This window comes from Pinus tabuliformis, chromosome Q (assembly GCF_031772625.1).
Source record: "Pinus tabuliformis cultivar Carrire ecotype Pingquan chromosome Q, CPIR1, whole genome shotgun sequence".
Taxonomy (NCBI): domain Eukaryota; kingdom Viridiplantae; phylum Streptophyta; class Pinopsida; order Pinales; family Pinaceae; genus Pinus; species Pinus tabuliformis.
Genome location: NC_142296.1, coordinates 504,097,544 through 504,112,323, shown reverse-complemented (window position 1 = coordinate 504,112,323; position 14,780 = coordinate 504,097,544). Strand labels below are relative to the sequence as shown.

At 38.5% G+C, this 14,780-nt stretch overlaps 1 protein-coding gene across 8 annotated transcripts in view; it reads right to left on the bottom strand.

The window, feature by feature from the left end:
- Positions 1–14,780, bottom strand: part of MTACP3 (mitochondrial acyl carrier protein 3) — a 95,209-nt gene that overhangs the window by 40,318 nt on the left and 40,111 nt on the right. The gene's annotated exons all lie outside the window — the stretch shown is intronic.

Sequence of the window (14,780 nt, the reverse complement as noted above, 5' to 3'; positions counted from 1 at the left end):
ATCAAATGAGGATTTGGGGCTTTTCCCCTCCTCTGAAAAGGCTGAAACTCTGGAATCGAACTCTACTCAAGAAACCCAGAAAAGCCCAGAAAGATTTTTTGAAATGGCCGACCCCCGAAAATCACCCCCTTGGGGTTCTGCGCAATCCCTCAATGCTCTACACTGCCACTGAATGAAACCCTCCAGAAAACTGCCTGAAACTCCTGCCAAAACTCTCCAATATGCAAGAGTTGAACCCCTGCTCCACCTCTCAGCACAAATCCTCATGCAAACCCTCAACCCAGGCTCCTACCGAAAGAACTGCGTCCTCCTCTCAGTACTGCGCAATCCTCCAAAACGCTGATGAAACTATTGTTGAAATGCTGATGAAACTACTGCTAGAATGCCAATGGAAATACCTTGCCTGAGTAGGCACTCGAAGTCCCCCGGGGCTAAGGGTGAGATCTCCGAACAGAGACTACACTAAACAATGCTGCAGACTAGCTAATTTCAATGGTTGGATCAGTGTTGGATTGCCAATGATAGTGTGAGGTATATCTCACTCATCTCTCTGTCAGTCAGATTCTTTGTATTGCATAGCCAGCAAGGCATCCAAAGATTGTATTCAGAAATTATTGCTTAATAATACAAACCCTCAGTTGTTGCACCGGTTTCCCCACATTGGGTTTTTCCCGGGACATTGGTCCAAAAATAATGATGTCACTTGTGTGTTATTTCTTTCTTGTTTCCGCATATTATTTAAAATTGTGAAGGTTGCAGTGGTATTTACTTCGATATTTACAGTAGAACACAGTGAATAACTTGCATGAATTAATAAGTAGGAGAAGTAATATCAGTTTGTTGCAGTAGTGATTCGGGGATTCCCGAATTTTCACAAATAGTCCTAAAAGGACATACCTAGTGAACATTTGAATGGGATATGTGCTTTGTAGAGATAGTGCAGTGTCACACATAAAGCCTCCTAGCATAATGCTCTTGAATGAATATGAGCTTGCCTAGTTAGGCCTCAAAGATAGTGTTGGTCATAATATTGATGCTTAAAGTTGGCTTATCAATCTAACTCTTCTTATGAGAACTCTCCAGTTTGAGAATGATGTTGTATTGGTTGTACAATTATGAATACCTCCCTAGTTAAGAGGGAGTGTTTGAAATGTAACTAGTTTTGGTCTTCATAATTGTTGTTGTACTCATTTTCAATATTATCTTAAGTAAGAAACAAAAGAAGAAAAGAAAAAGTTATTATTTTAAGGCATGGGTTTCAAGGTCTTTATTGATTGTCTTCTAGGTAAAAGAATGTTCTCCATGCTTCTAGGGATTGTTAGGTAATAGGATATATTGTCATGAGTCAAGAGAATCAACATCATGATTATAAGACCCTTCCGGGCAAGATGTACCTTGTAAATGAATTTATTTTGAGCCTAGAAGAACCTAGAAACCTCCAAAGAACAAGTCGGCCCTGGCAACTACAAGTCGGCCTTGTTACCACTCAAACCAGCAGGGGACCAAAAGGGGGAGTTCCTAAGAGGGCAACTGCTAGGTAAAGGGCAACGGTGGAGGCTTAGCCCACTGTCAGCACAGCTAAATCTCCTTGCTCTTTACGGACTTTCACCGATAGGAGGAGTCCTGGTAGTGTAGGGATTCACTTGTGAAGTATATGCCAATGGATAGGTGAGAAGTGACCCTGAAAACCCTTTCCCAAGGGTGGAGTGAAGAATGGAGCTTGCTTGCTTTTTAAGTAAGGGACTTGGTCCACCAGGGATAAGGGGTGAGGATTGGAGGGTTGAGGGAGAAAGGATAGGCTTGTGAACAAGTTTCTCAATCGCTATAATCCTTGGGAAACTTGGATTCCCAAATGGTCTTTGACAAATAGTCTTTATTGAGAAATGGGACCACACGGGGCCAAGTGGACCCAGCCCAGGTTCGGGGATGGAATGTAGCAACCAATGATGTTCGTATCCTTGACAAGGTGATGGGAAAGGACAAAAAAAGAATATTCACTTCAAAGGTTGATTTGATCCTATTAAGGTCTAGCCTTGGAGATACGTGGGCAAAATTCGGTCCTAGAGCTAGGGCTTGGGATTCCCGGAGATTCCACCGTCAGAATGGCCTCAAATTTGGAGGAGAGGGAGGGGACCCACCAACGCAGTAGCCTAGAGGAGATCGAAATTTTTCCTTGGCCCAATTGCCGAGAAATTGATGCCCTAGGTGACCCTCTGGGGCTAGAGTCGAGAAAAGGGGAAATGGTAAAAGGAAGGTTAATATGATCACCCTTTTTATGGAACCAGTGCCTAATTCACTTGGGGATATGGAGTCAAGGATGGAAATGAGTAAGAACTTGGATTCTTGATCAAGTAAGCCCAAAAAATCAACTTCATCCAATGTAGATAGTAAAAAAAAAAAGTGACTTTCAAGCATTTATACTTTAAAGCAAATGATGCAAGCTTCTCGAGATAAATAATCTCTAAAACATTTCATTCTTATAACATTGGCCCATACATTTAATAACTAAAATATTGTTCAATTCCACATTACAATAATGCAGCAACTAGCCCTAATTTTAGCAGTATGCAGCAACAAGAATAGCAATGATGAAAAGCAGTTACAATGTTATAGAGTATATCCAACCAGCAATTCATTTGCATAACAAAGCTCCAAGATAAGAGAAAAAGCCCAAATCCATACATCAAAATTCATCCATCTCCACAAAATATCCTCCAAGGAAAAAGTGTGAAAATTCTCTAAGACTAGAGAGATCCCAAGTCAAGAGATGATACAGATCAATGTATCTAACATCAATATATAGCCTCCTAATGAGTTTGAATTAGCCTATGGGCCCCTAAAGATAAAATAATGTTCAAACAATAACTCCTAATGGTGACAAGCCCACCATACTAGCTCATAATGTAAAACCAAGCCTCACAAGGGGCCAAATAATGATGTATGCATGTTGTAGGGCCCTCCAAAGGCTCAATAACATCCTGAAGTGCCATATTGAAGAATAAATTCCTCAAAATATGATGGACAAGGGGGTGGCCCCTTGTTCTCCAAGTAGTAGATATGTGGTGCTCTTAGTGGGTCTAAGGGCACATCAATAACCGCATGGGTCTCCATATGAATCGAAGATGTATGTAGATCCTCTGCAATGGTCCAAGTGGTGGAATGAATGTTGCCATGACATTGTACAAGTGTTGGGACACCTGCCAAGAGTGTGGGGCTCTTGTGGGGGCCTGCTAGGCATAGTGTACCAATCATGTCACCATTGTCCCAAAAGCGGATCGCTAGTAGTCTCTGAAAATCCATGAAGATCTGTGGAGTGCTGCTTGCTACCGTGGAGGCCCTAAATGTGCCAATGTGGACCTTTGGGGGCTACGATCCCATATAGGGAAGCCAAACCCAAATGGAAACCACCTGCAATCCTGCATAAGATCCAATGCTTCCCCAAGGCTTCCAGTACAATTAGTCATTAGAATAATCGGGTAAAGGAGCTTACAAACCGTGGATAACAAAGTGGGCACTTCATAATGCTATGCCCTTTCGTAGTAGGCTTTGGCATGTGCTAGTGTCTCCAAACTCCAAAGGGGTTTAGCCAAGTACCTTATTAGGTGGTTTCATCCCTTAAAGGGGATAGTATGTCCAAGGTATGCCCTTCAAATGGGGGTGGCAAGTGACAAATAGGTGAGATGGAATAGGGAATGAGAGGGGCAGCCCTGGGCCACATAATGGGGCATAAGGGTAGCTAGAATCTAGATAAGGGGAAGCCCACACCTGGGTATATAATATATAGGAGGAAGCAATCGTGGTACATGAGGTGCCCCAGCCTTGATTTTTCCACCCTTTTTTATATGCCTTTCACCTTTTATGAATTTTCTTTAATTAACTACTCGGGGCTCAAAGGACAAGAGCATGATGTGTATAATATAGCAATGATTACCCCTTTTCTGGTAGGGCGGTTCATTGTCCTCCAGGGGTTGGGACAATCATGGGTTCCTGAATGATAGAGAAGGCTCATCTAGGGCCTATGGAACCAGGGTGATGGCCATGGATGGGGTAGAGCTCATGTGTCGGCTTTTGCCCACGTGCTAATTATTTTTGTCCTGAGCATCTTTTGCATTTTGTGGAATAATTTCCTGTTAAATGTCGCCATTTATTCTTTTCACTTTTCTTTTAATTGTTTCAACCTCCAGGGAATCATTTTAGGCCTAACCCAAGGTGGGGGGAAGGGGGTACGGAGGCTAGCCCTATGTGGACCCAGAATGGGAATGTGGACCCAGGTGGGAGAAAAGATGAATGGGGGTATAGTGAGTGGAAATGGAGTGATATGTGCGGGTAAAGGAGCGGGAATACGCACCCAAAGTCGAGGTTTCCCAAGTAGTACCACGCTAGAACAGAATGGTCAATAAAGGAGATCCCACAAGACTAAGATCCAAGGGTAACAACCAAAAGAGATCAAGGGGACAAGAACACAAACTAAACCCACTATTTCCGCCAAATCCCCCCATCAATCCATACCCAAAAGTATCCATGATAAGTAAACCCAATACTCAATTACCAAATGACAAGACATACCTTTAGATTCAAGATGCCCACCTTCAAACATATGATCAATACAGGTGGGTGAGGGACCACATGGCTGGCTCAGGCAGCAAAGAAATGGCACAACGAGCTTGTAGGAGGCATCAAGGGGTTGTTGGTTGTCGATTGAGGCTCAACATGGAGGAAAATTTATCCTTGGGATATCACCCACAAAGTGGTGGGTAACAGGCCTAAAAGGAGGGAATTCGACCCGAATGGCTATAAATAGAAGCAGTTTCAACCTCATTTGGTACTCACTCACTCACAAGTTTGATCTCTCAAGAAGTTTGAACTAAAGCTAGAAGAGGCAAGAAAGAAAGAACGAAGGTCTACAAGGCAAGGAGAATCGAAGAAGAAGAAGAAAAGTTTGTTTTTGGGCTCTATCTCTCTCAGACGTGTGAAAACTAGAGTTTCTACAGCTTCCCAGAAGGCTGAAATTTCATGTATGAATTGCAAGAGATCAAATTGCAGTATCAAGTTGTTGGAAGAGCAAATACTTTGTTTTGACCTCATTGAAGTTAGAAGGATCTATCCTACTTAAAGGACGATTTCTTGAAGAGTTGGATTAGGGTTTCTGCAGCAACTATAGGACCAAAGTTGCAGGTTGAAGTTACAGGGTCGAAGTTGAGGACGAAGTTGAAGCTGGAAGATGGTTGAAGTAAGATTTAGCCTTGTTGATTTGACCTATCCGGAAGGACTTCTTGAAGGGCTAACTTGGTACTTGGAGGAGGACTTGGTCTAGGGTTTGGGTCTTGATTGTCTCATTTGAAGCAGATTCTATAAGAAGAGAAGAGATTTTTTGGGTTTTCCCCTTGGAGGGGTTTTGCCCTGGCTTGGAGCCTAATTTCTATGTCCACTGTCTTTACTATTTTGTTTTTGATAATTGTTTGATGAAGAAGATCTAATAAAGAAAACACAAGAAGATAAATAAAATTCACAAGCAATTATTAACGTTAAGAAAAATCTGAATTAATAGTTGCCATACTGGATTTTCCAATAGATCTTGTTGTTAGAAGTCCTCCTTATCTCAATCTTTCCATCAAAAATATGAATGGAGTGTCTTTGTTGGCAAATGTGCACAAGAGATAGCAGCTTCCTCTGCAACTGAGGAAGATAGAGAACATCATGTAGGACAAAATTTGATAGTCCAAACAACTTGAGTCTTACTGTACCAATCCCTGAAGGCTTGAGACTAGACCTGTCAGCAAAGTATACAATGTCATCTATGTTTTCATTGAACTGCTCAAATGATTCTCTCTAAAATGTCATGTGGCAAGTGGCACCTATGTTAAACACAATGATAAACACATCCTCATGCAATCCAATATTACAGTGAGCGACAATATAATGAGTTGATTCTGGTGCATTACCTTTTGCTTGTTCTGGAGCTTTCTCTTTTTCTTCTTGTTCTTTGATCCTCTCCCATGGAATACTGCATGTTTTGGCTTCATGGCCCTTTCCCCCACAACAGACACAATGCAGATTAGGTCTCTCTGTTTGATTCTGTCTAACCCCTCTTCATCTGAAGCAATGTTGCAAGAACCATCCCCCCCCCCGGATCTGAAGGCGAATTCGCATCTTGAATGGATCCTTCATCGATCCTCCAATGGAACCGTAGTTTTGTCAAAACTTCACGGGTCTTGGGCTTTGGACCGTGGTTCCAACACGGTTCCACAAACCCAAACCACAATTCTGCCACGGTTCCAAAAACCATTCACATGGTTCCATGGGGTTTTTTTTTTTGGAATTTTCAACTGTTATCTGAGGAATTATGCTTCCCAAATACTCCCAAGGTACCCCTTGATGCTCCCTAGATGTTTCCTAGAGTAAAAGTGACATTCTCCTTTATCTTTCATTTTCATCATTTTACTTAAATTTTTAACATTACCATGAAACGACTCAAGATGTTTGACAGTGGTTCCAACCCCATTAGACTTCATATGGAGAAAATAGAACTTCGTATCCCATTCAAAATTCAGCAAACCTAACAGTTTTCAGGAGTTCAGTATCAATGTGATTGTGGCATTTCATTAGATTATATCATGTATGAGGGTATGTGATTGGCATTTAATCAAGAGCACCAAGCCCTATATGTACCCTAGTGTTGATGGTGTTGATTGTTGAACTCCTTTGTCATGGCCTTAGCAAAAATGTACCCTTCACTCAAGTCAAAATCATTGATCAGGCATGTTAATCTTTCTCTACCATATTATAAGGCTTGGATTGGGTCGTTTGATCAAAATTGGGTAACGTTGACTAAAATTCCTAGAGAATCGAAAAAGAGGCAAGGGCTAGGCAAGAGGAGAAGAATCTAGATTCTAGATGGTTGATGCTGGAATAATTAATCATTGATGTATAATGGATGCCATATCTCTCTTGATTTATGTACAAATATGCATGTTTTCATATCTTCTACAACTATTTGGTATTTTGGATGCTTTTTTTGAATATAAATGCTTATATATATATATATAAACACTTCCAACGCTTCGCTTCCAGAAAAACATCCCCAGTTCATGCAACATTAGTCTGAAATTCCTTCTCTCATGCCCTCTTTTATTGTTGTTTCCTTTGGCAGAATCAATCTTTCATTTTTGGGCAACGCATACAGTCTCTTTAGTGAATTGTGATGCTTGCTTATGCTTTCCAAAAAATTTTTTACTTTCTGCAACCTTCTCAACTAGGAAGTTTTGCATCCGGCCACTTGCTTGCAAAGATTCAAAGTAGTGAGAGCAGGTAGGACAGAGGGCCTTTATGAAGGTTGTGAGACGCAGATCTATCTTAACTTCAATGGCATCTATGTCATACACGATAGCTTTGATTTCTGAGGCTAGTGCCATGGGGTCATCATCTTTCAATTCAAGGTTAAAAAGATTCACAAGCAATTGTATGAGTTCTAACTCTGAATGAGAATGATACATATCTTTCAATCTTTTAAGTTGTCATGTCCCCAACAAATAATTTTTCTAAGGAAGATCCACAATTTTGCAATTTTGGCAGTTAATAAGTGATTTGGCATTTAACTTAGGAAAGACGGGTATGGAGGCTTAAATTAAATTTTGCAAAAGGGAAAGAGACCAACTTAGGAGAAATTGGAAAAGTAAAAAGTTGGTGGGTTGTGGGGGGCACCCAAAGAGGGAAATCGAACCCCTTGGAGAAATTCAAACCACGAGGAAGAAAGGCAAAGAGAGGAGTTCGAACTAGTGGGCCTATTGTCGCATAGATTGTTTGGGCAACGCGACAATGCTCACACTGAGGGCTATCACCCTGATCCCCGATCTCTCCGTTTAAGCCATCTCCTTAGGCTAAGGGGGGTAGACCCTTTGGGATAAAAGAAGACCAACTGGCAGTCAGTTGGCTTGGGAGACACAGCGAGAGAAACAAGCACGTGATTGAGTAAAACTTTGATTAGATCTTGTTATGCTTAGTACCAGTGCCTTATGGAGTTAATGATTAAATAATTGTTTATCAATTGCTGCAAAAAATATGAAATTTGTAATTCCAAGATTAACAATCATTTACCATCAAATAACCCAAGCAATGCAAGATATTCAATAAATGCACAATGCTTTAACAATGTTCCAACAATTAAACTTCAAAAAATCAAATGCTTTAAATGACCATAAAATTTAAATGCTGACCAGTTCACAAAATGATTCACCACTTTTCAATAGTTAATCTTTAAATAAACATTTAAGCGTATTTAACTATAGAGAAGTGGAACATAAATACCACAAAAGACACAAAAATGAATTTTCAATTTTTTAGTTAATCTTTTTCAAAAAAATTCATTTTTTTATAAAAATTCTAAGTTTAAAATAAAACAAAACTAAAGTCTAAAAATCTAAACTATAAAACAAAATTCTAAATAAAAGCCTAAGGACTAACTTTTTATGTTTTTGATATTTTTTTATTTTTTATATTTTTTATCAAAATTTAAACAAAATTAAACTAAAAATAAATCTTAAAAAAAAATGAAACCAAAACATTAAAACTCAAACCTTTTTATGATTTTTTTTATTTTTTTTTTTTTTTATCTTTTTATTTTTTTATTTTTTTAATGATTTTTGAAGGAAAATGAATATTGAATACATCTAAATTAAAACTAAAACCTAAGACTAAAAGCTAAGCTAAAAACAAAATGAAAGAAATAACACCTAATCTATAACAAAAATGAAAATTTATTAAATCTAACTCTTAACTAAATGAAACTCATATTTAAATCTAAAAATCAAATAAAAATCTAAACTAGCCTAAAACTAAAATAATCTAAAGCCAAACCTAAATAAAGAAATATCTAAATTAACTACACTAACACTAAATCCAACTTAAATAAAATCTAAGCAAAAATCAAACTATAACCAAAATAAAATAAATCAAACCTAAATCTAAACTTGCCAACATTTAAACTTACCATACGTATCACCTAATCCGTCACTAAACAAAAAAAAAAAAATTGAATTTGTTTTGTTTGCTGCTAATACAAGTCTGCGAATGAAGAAAGGTCGACGGAGGGAGGGACTGCAAGGGAGCTTTGACAAAGACGCAACGCAGATGAAGTCGTTGGAGTTCACTGGAAAACGCAGCAGAGAGGCAGCACGCAGGTGAGCAGCTCGTATGGCAGACAAAAGGAGAAAAGAGCGGTGGGTAAAGAGAAGACAACAAAGGGTAAAAGAGCAGCACGCTGGTTATGGTAGTATTGAAGATGCGAACAAAATAAAAATTCCAAGCGTATTGTGTGTGTGTGGGTGCGGTGATGGAGAGAAGGGATGCATGGAAGGATGCAGTTGCAGGTATGCTGACAGCGTGTGAAGGGAACCACGGGCGCAGGTCAAATGCTTGAGCGTTTTGGATAGCAGTAAATGGCCAGCGGATGGAGGGTAATGCCACACGGTAAAGGATAATGGAAGCATGATCAAGGGAATCACGTAGGAGGTTGGGCAAATGGAGTGTTGTAGCAGCGTGAGAAAGCTGATGATTTGCTTGCAGGTGGAGGAGGCAGCTCAACGGAGGTAGATGAATTAGTCTGCAGGTTGAGTGCTGAGACAAAACAATCAATGGATGGGACAGCATGGAGAGGGGCGTGAAAGAAAGGTTTGCGGATGATATGTGACGACTACAGATTGGATAGAGGGAAACTCGATGGCAGCAGCAAGACAATACGCAGGTTAGGGAAAGGGTATGGCTTGGACGGCCTTGAACTTCTTCTGAAACCTTAGAATTTTTAACTCCCTTTGCTTCTGATGAAAACCCTACAATAAGTTTCCGGATCTAAAAGTGACTTGAAGTTGAAACCCTTGGATAGCAAAACAGTGCCCCTGTAAAAACTGGTTGTGAGGCCAGATCTTACCCCCCAGGGCCTAGATCTGGCTTCCAACGAGAATCTCTTCCTCAAATCAGCAACCTGCAAAAAAAAGAAAACCTAGAGGCAAAATATGCAAGGAAAAAACCCAAAATTTAACTAAATAATTACAGTATTCACAAACTAACGACTCTAAGCAGTGAGATTTATCAATAATCCACAGAATTATATTCAGAATTTTAGATTTACTATGAGATGCTTCAGAAAACCCCTCATGCATTCACAAGAACAATTTAAATGATAAACCCGAGATCAAAACTGGCTGGGCTCTTCAAAAAAAAAGTGCTTCTCGGGAGAAGGCTGGTTCAGCCGAGAACTTCCCCAAATGTCCGTTGATCTTCAAAATCTAGATTTTCTTGCACAGCTTACTTCAACCAGGAGAAAACAATACTAAAATCCAAATCTAAAGAAGATACCTACCATCACATTCAGAAATTCTACTACCATTCAAACCCTAGTGACTAAACAAGATACCTATGTTTAAAATCACTCTTCATCAAGCTATTATCAATGACTGAAAATAAAATCATGCACAAAAATAAAACATCTTATAGCATTTCCAGAAGAGTAACACTAGCAAGATTTCAACCCCAAAGTCTTTCTTTATTGCACATGAAAAATGACTACAAGAGAACTTCCTTTAGCACAAGACTCACAGATCGAATGATCTCAAATGACCCTTGACACCTTATTTAAAGGAAAATTTCCCAACAGCTAGTTCCATGTCAAAATGATCTCGACCGTCGATGAGGATCAAAATCTCTTTTAATCTCATCCGTCGAAATTTTAAATGCATTTTAATATATTAAAAAAATAAAATTTTGCATTTATTTCCTCAAAACTTTGACTTATTATTATTTTATTTTATTTTTATTTTATTATTTTTTATCTTTATTTTATTTTATTTTTTATTTTTTAATTATTTTTTTATTTTTTTATTTTTTTTATTATTTTTATTATTTTTCTTTTTATTTTTATATTTTTATTTTTATTTTTTATTTTTTTTATTTAAAGGGACCCTCGAACTTGGCCTTTGGAAAAATCACCTAGGACCTAGGACTTGTGAGGGGATAAAACATTTTCTAACCCTCAAGACACTTTACATCATGATTTTTACAATTTTACATCTCAAAGGGGAAAACCCATTTGACATAGACCCTCATAGACTACCCAGTCTTGCGACACAAATATAATCTAGCAGATCAAGCAATTTGTAATAACCTAACCAAATAGTTAGGATTGTTTCCAAATTACTTTTACATAGACTCGACCTAGCACACTAGGATTCCCTAAGATTCTAATGACAAAATCCATCCCGGCTTTGGGGTTAAGCTAAAGGAAAACTCTGCCGACCATGGGTCGGTGAGACAACAAACCTTCCAGACTGTAGATTATCACTAGAAAATTAGGTTTACCTACGATAAATACATACAGGACACAGATCTGCTAAGATTATTTACAATTTATACACATGCGGACTGGGTCTACAACATAACATGATGGGGCTGATGATGATGGTCGAATGGCACGGACATGTCAATCAAGCACTACCCCTTTTGCGAAAAAAGGGGGTGTACTGCTATGAATAGTTGACATGCAGTGGTCAACATCTAGCTCTAATTGGGGACACATTGCTGCATTGTAAGAATGTGAGAATCCAGAATCTGCACCCACGCAACACACAACAAAACATAAGTAGCGTCCGTCCAAAAATCATCATATAACACTAAGCACATGAAAGATATAAGCTCTTCATTTATTAACTATCTAGTAACATGAAAAGTAAATCTAATCTTAAAACAGAAATAAAATGTTGAAATGACGAGTAAGGTTAGAAATACAATACAGACGATGCCCCATGGCATTAGATATCATCTTTGAAGAACAGCTTGAGCATTTGGCCATTTGCAGGTAAATCAAGTGGTTTGCCATCCAATCTGCTCAAGTGGAATGAGTTTGGTCCAACAATATCTCAAATAATATATGGTCCCAGCCACAACTGTCGAACTTCTTATGTTTTCCTGGTTTTTCATTCTTGTGATCCCAAAGAAGTACCATATCTCCAACCTGCAAAGATCTAGATCGAGAGGATTTATCAAAGATTTTCTTAATGTTAGATTGATTTTTACATAAAGTATCAAAAGCTGTCCTACGAGCTTCATCTAACTCCACAATCTGATCTATTCTATTTTGAACGACATCTTTATTAGTAGAAAAATGTTGAAGGAGCTGATAAGCTGGCAATTTCAGGTGCACAAGTAAGGTTACATCCAAGCCATAAACCAATTCAAAGGGAGATTTATAGTGATCCTATATGCCCATAAAGCATACTTGATTTTGCTATCCCATGATCTCTTATTATCTCTTACTATCTTCTTCATAATGGTTATGAGATTCTTGTTACTTGATTCAGCCAGACCATTACCCTGAGGATAGTAATTTGATGAATGGGACAAGACAATGCCATACTTGAAACAGAAAGAAGAAAACTCTGAGGAACTAAAAGCCTTGGCATTATTAATAGTGATCTTAGCAGGGACACCAAATCTAGTAATGATATTATTTTCCATGAAATCCATAATAACCTTTTCAGTGGCATTCTTAGCAGGAATGGCTTCAACGCATTTAGTGAAATAATTAGTAGCAGTCAAAATCCATGAGTAGCCATTGCTAGAATTTTCATGGAACTTCCCGATGAAGTCCAAACCCCAATGCTGAAAAGGTGCCTCCACAATGACAAGTTGTAGGGGCAGGGCAGGAAGCTTTTGTTTCCCAATGAACAGCTGACAAGCTTGACAACTTCTAACAAACTTACGCACATCAGAAAAAATTGAAGGCCAATAATAACCAGCTCTCAGAATTTTGTGGGCAATAGTTCTAGTAGCATAATGACCACCACAAAATATTGAATGGAACTGAGAAACTAATTTCTTGGACTCAATTTCATCAACACACCTAAGTACTATGCCCTCAAGATTTCTCCATCCAAGGCCATCCTTCATTAGGTAATACTTAGTGGCTTTTAATCTAAGAGCCCTTCTCTTATGAGCGACTAAATGGTTAGGACATGTAAGATTTAACAAGTAATAAATAATGTCCTTGCACCACTCATGTTCTCCTAATCTTTGCAACTCAGGCGAAGATAAATCGTTAAGACAAATCAAACCAAGAGCCTTTTCATTACCTTCAGTCAACATTTGAGCCAAGCCTTGGCCTTTGACTAGCTTGGTGGGTCTGATCTCTAAATCATATTCTTGTATTTTAGCAACCCACCTAGCACGAGTCCCTAAGCAATCGGTTTGAGTTAATATATCTTTAACAGCAGAATGTGGGACAAAAGCAATGATTTTGGAATAACCCACATAAGTCTTGAAATGCTTAAGAGATTTGACTAAGGCACAAGCTTGCTTTTCCATGGTATTGTACTTTAATTCAGAATTTTGAAGCGCTCTACTCATGAAAGCAAAAGGTTGCTCATGACCATCTTTATTTTTCTGTAATAAGACACCAGCAATGGTATCTTTAGAAGCGAAGGAGAAAATCGTGAAATCCTTAGAGTAGTCGGGACTAACTAAGACAGGGGCTCTTGCAATAGCGCATTTGATTTCCTAGAAAGCCTTTTTGCCATCTTCTTGCCAAATGAATCTTACATCCTTCTTCACAAGACTCTGAATAGGCTTAGCTATTTCTGCGTAATTTGGAATAAATCTTCTAATAAAGTTTATTTTCCCAAGAAAAGACTGAAGGGACTTAATATTATGGGGAAGAGGAATCTTTCGGATTGCCTCAACTCTTTTAGGATCAATCTTGATGCCATCTTTAGAAATGATATGGCCAAGTAATTTCCCTTTGGTTACCCCAAAAACAGACTTAGCCGGATTCAAAGAAATCCCATATTCTCTACATCTATCGAAAACCTGCCTAAGATGATTTATATGACTGATACCATCCTTAGAAAAAACAGTAAGATCATCTTGGTAAATTTCAACAAATTTCCCAATTAAACCCTTGAAGGCATAATCCATAGCCCTTTGAAATGTAGCCACAGCGTTGGTTAATCCAAACGGCATTCTAATGTATTCGAAAGTACCCCATGGTGTGGTGAATGTGGTTTTGTGACGATCCTCTTTTTTAACCCATACCTGATTATATCCAAAAAAACCATCTAGTAATGACATCATTCCAAAACCAGTTACTCTTTGCAACAGAGTCTCCATGTTTAGCAAAGGGTAATTATCCTTCTTACATGCTAGATTAAGATTTTGAAAATCAACACAAAGCCTTATCGTACCGTTCTTTTTCCTAACGATCACTAGGTTGGAACACCATGTTGAATGCCTTGTTTGAGCGATACTTCCTGCCGCAAGCATCTTTGAAAGCTCTTTTTGAACCAAAGGGGCTAACTTAGGATTAATCTGGCTAAGTTTCTAGTGAAAGGGTTTAGCATTTTCATCTTTTAAAGGGATAGTATGTTCCATGACATGTTCCCTATAGCCTTTTAATTCATCATAAGAAAATGCTAAAACATCTCAATATTTGCGAAGTAAATTGGTTAACTTCTTTCTTTCCTCAACACTAGTACCTTTACCAATTTTAATAATCTTTGGGTTCGCAGGAGTACCAATGTTTATCTCGAGGTATTCGCCTAGGTCCATTTTATTTTCCTCTCTCAACTTCGTGGCATCATGACGATCAAAGTGTTGCTCTAATGCAACCACATTCCTAGGAGTAGGATTTATGATATGCTCATGATTACTAGATCCATCCTCCTCAGAATCTATCTGAAAATCTTCAAACTCATCTAGACTATCAAGAAAACGGATCACTTGCTTTTCATCATTAAAGA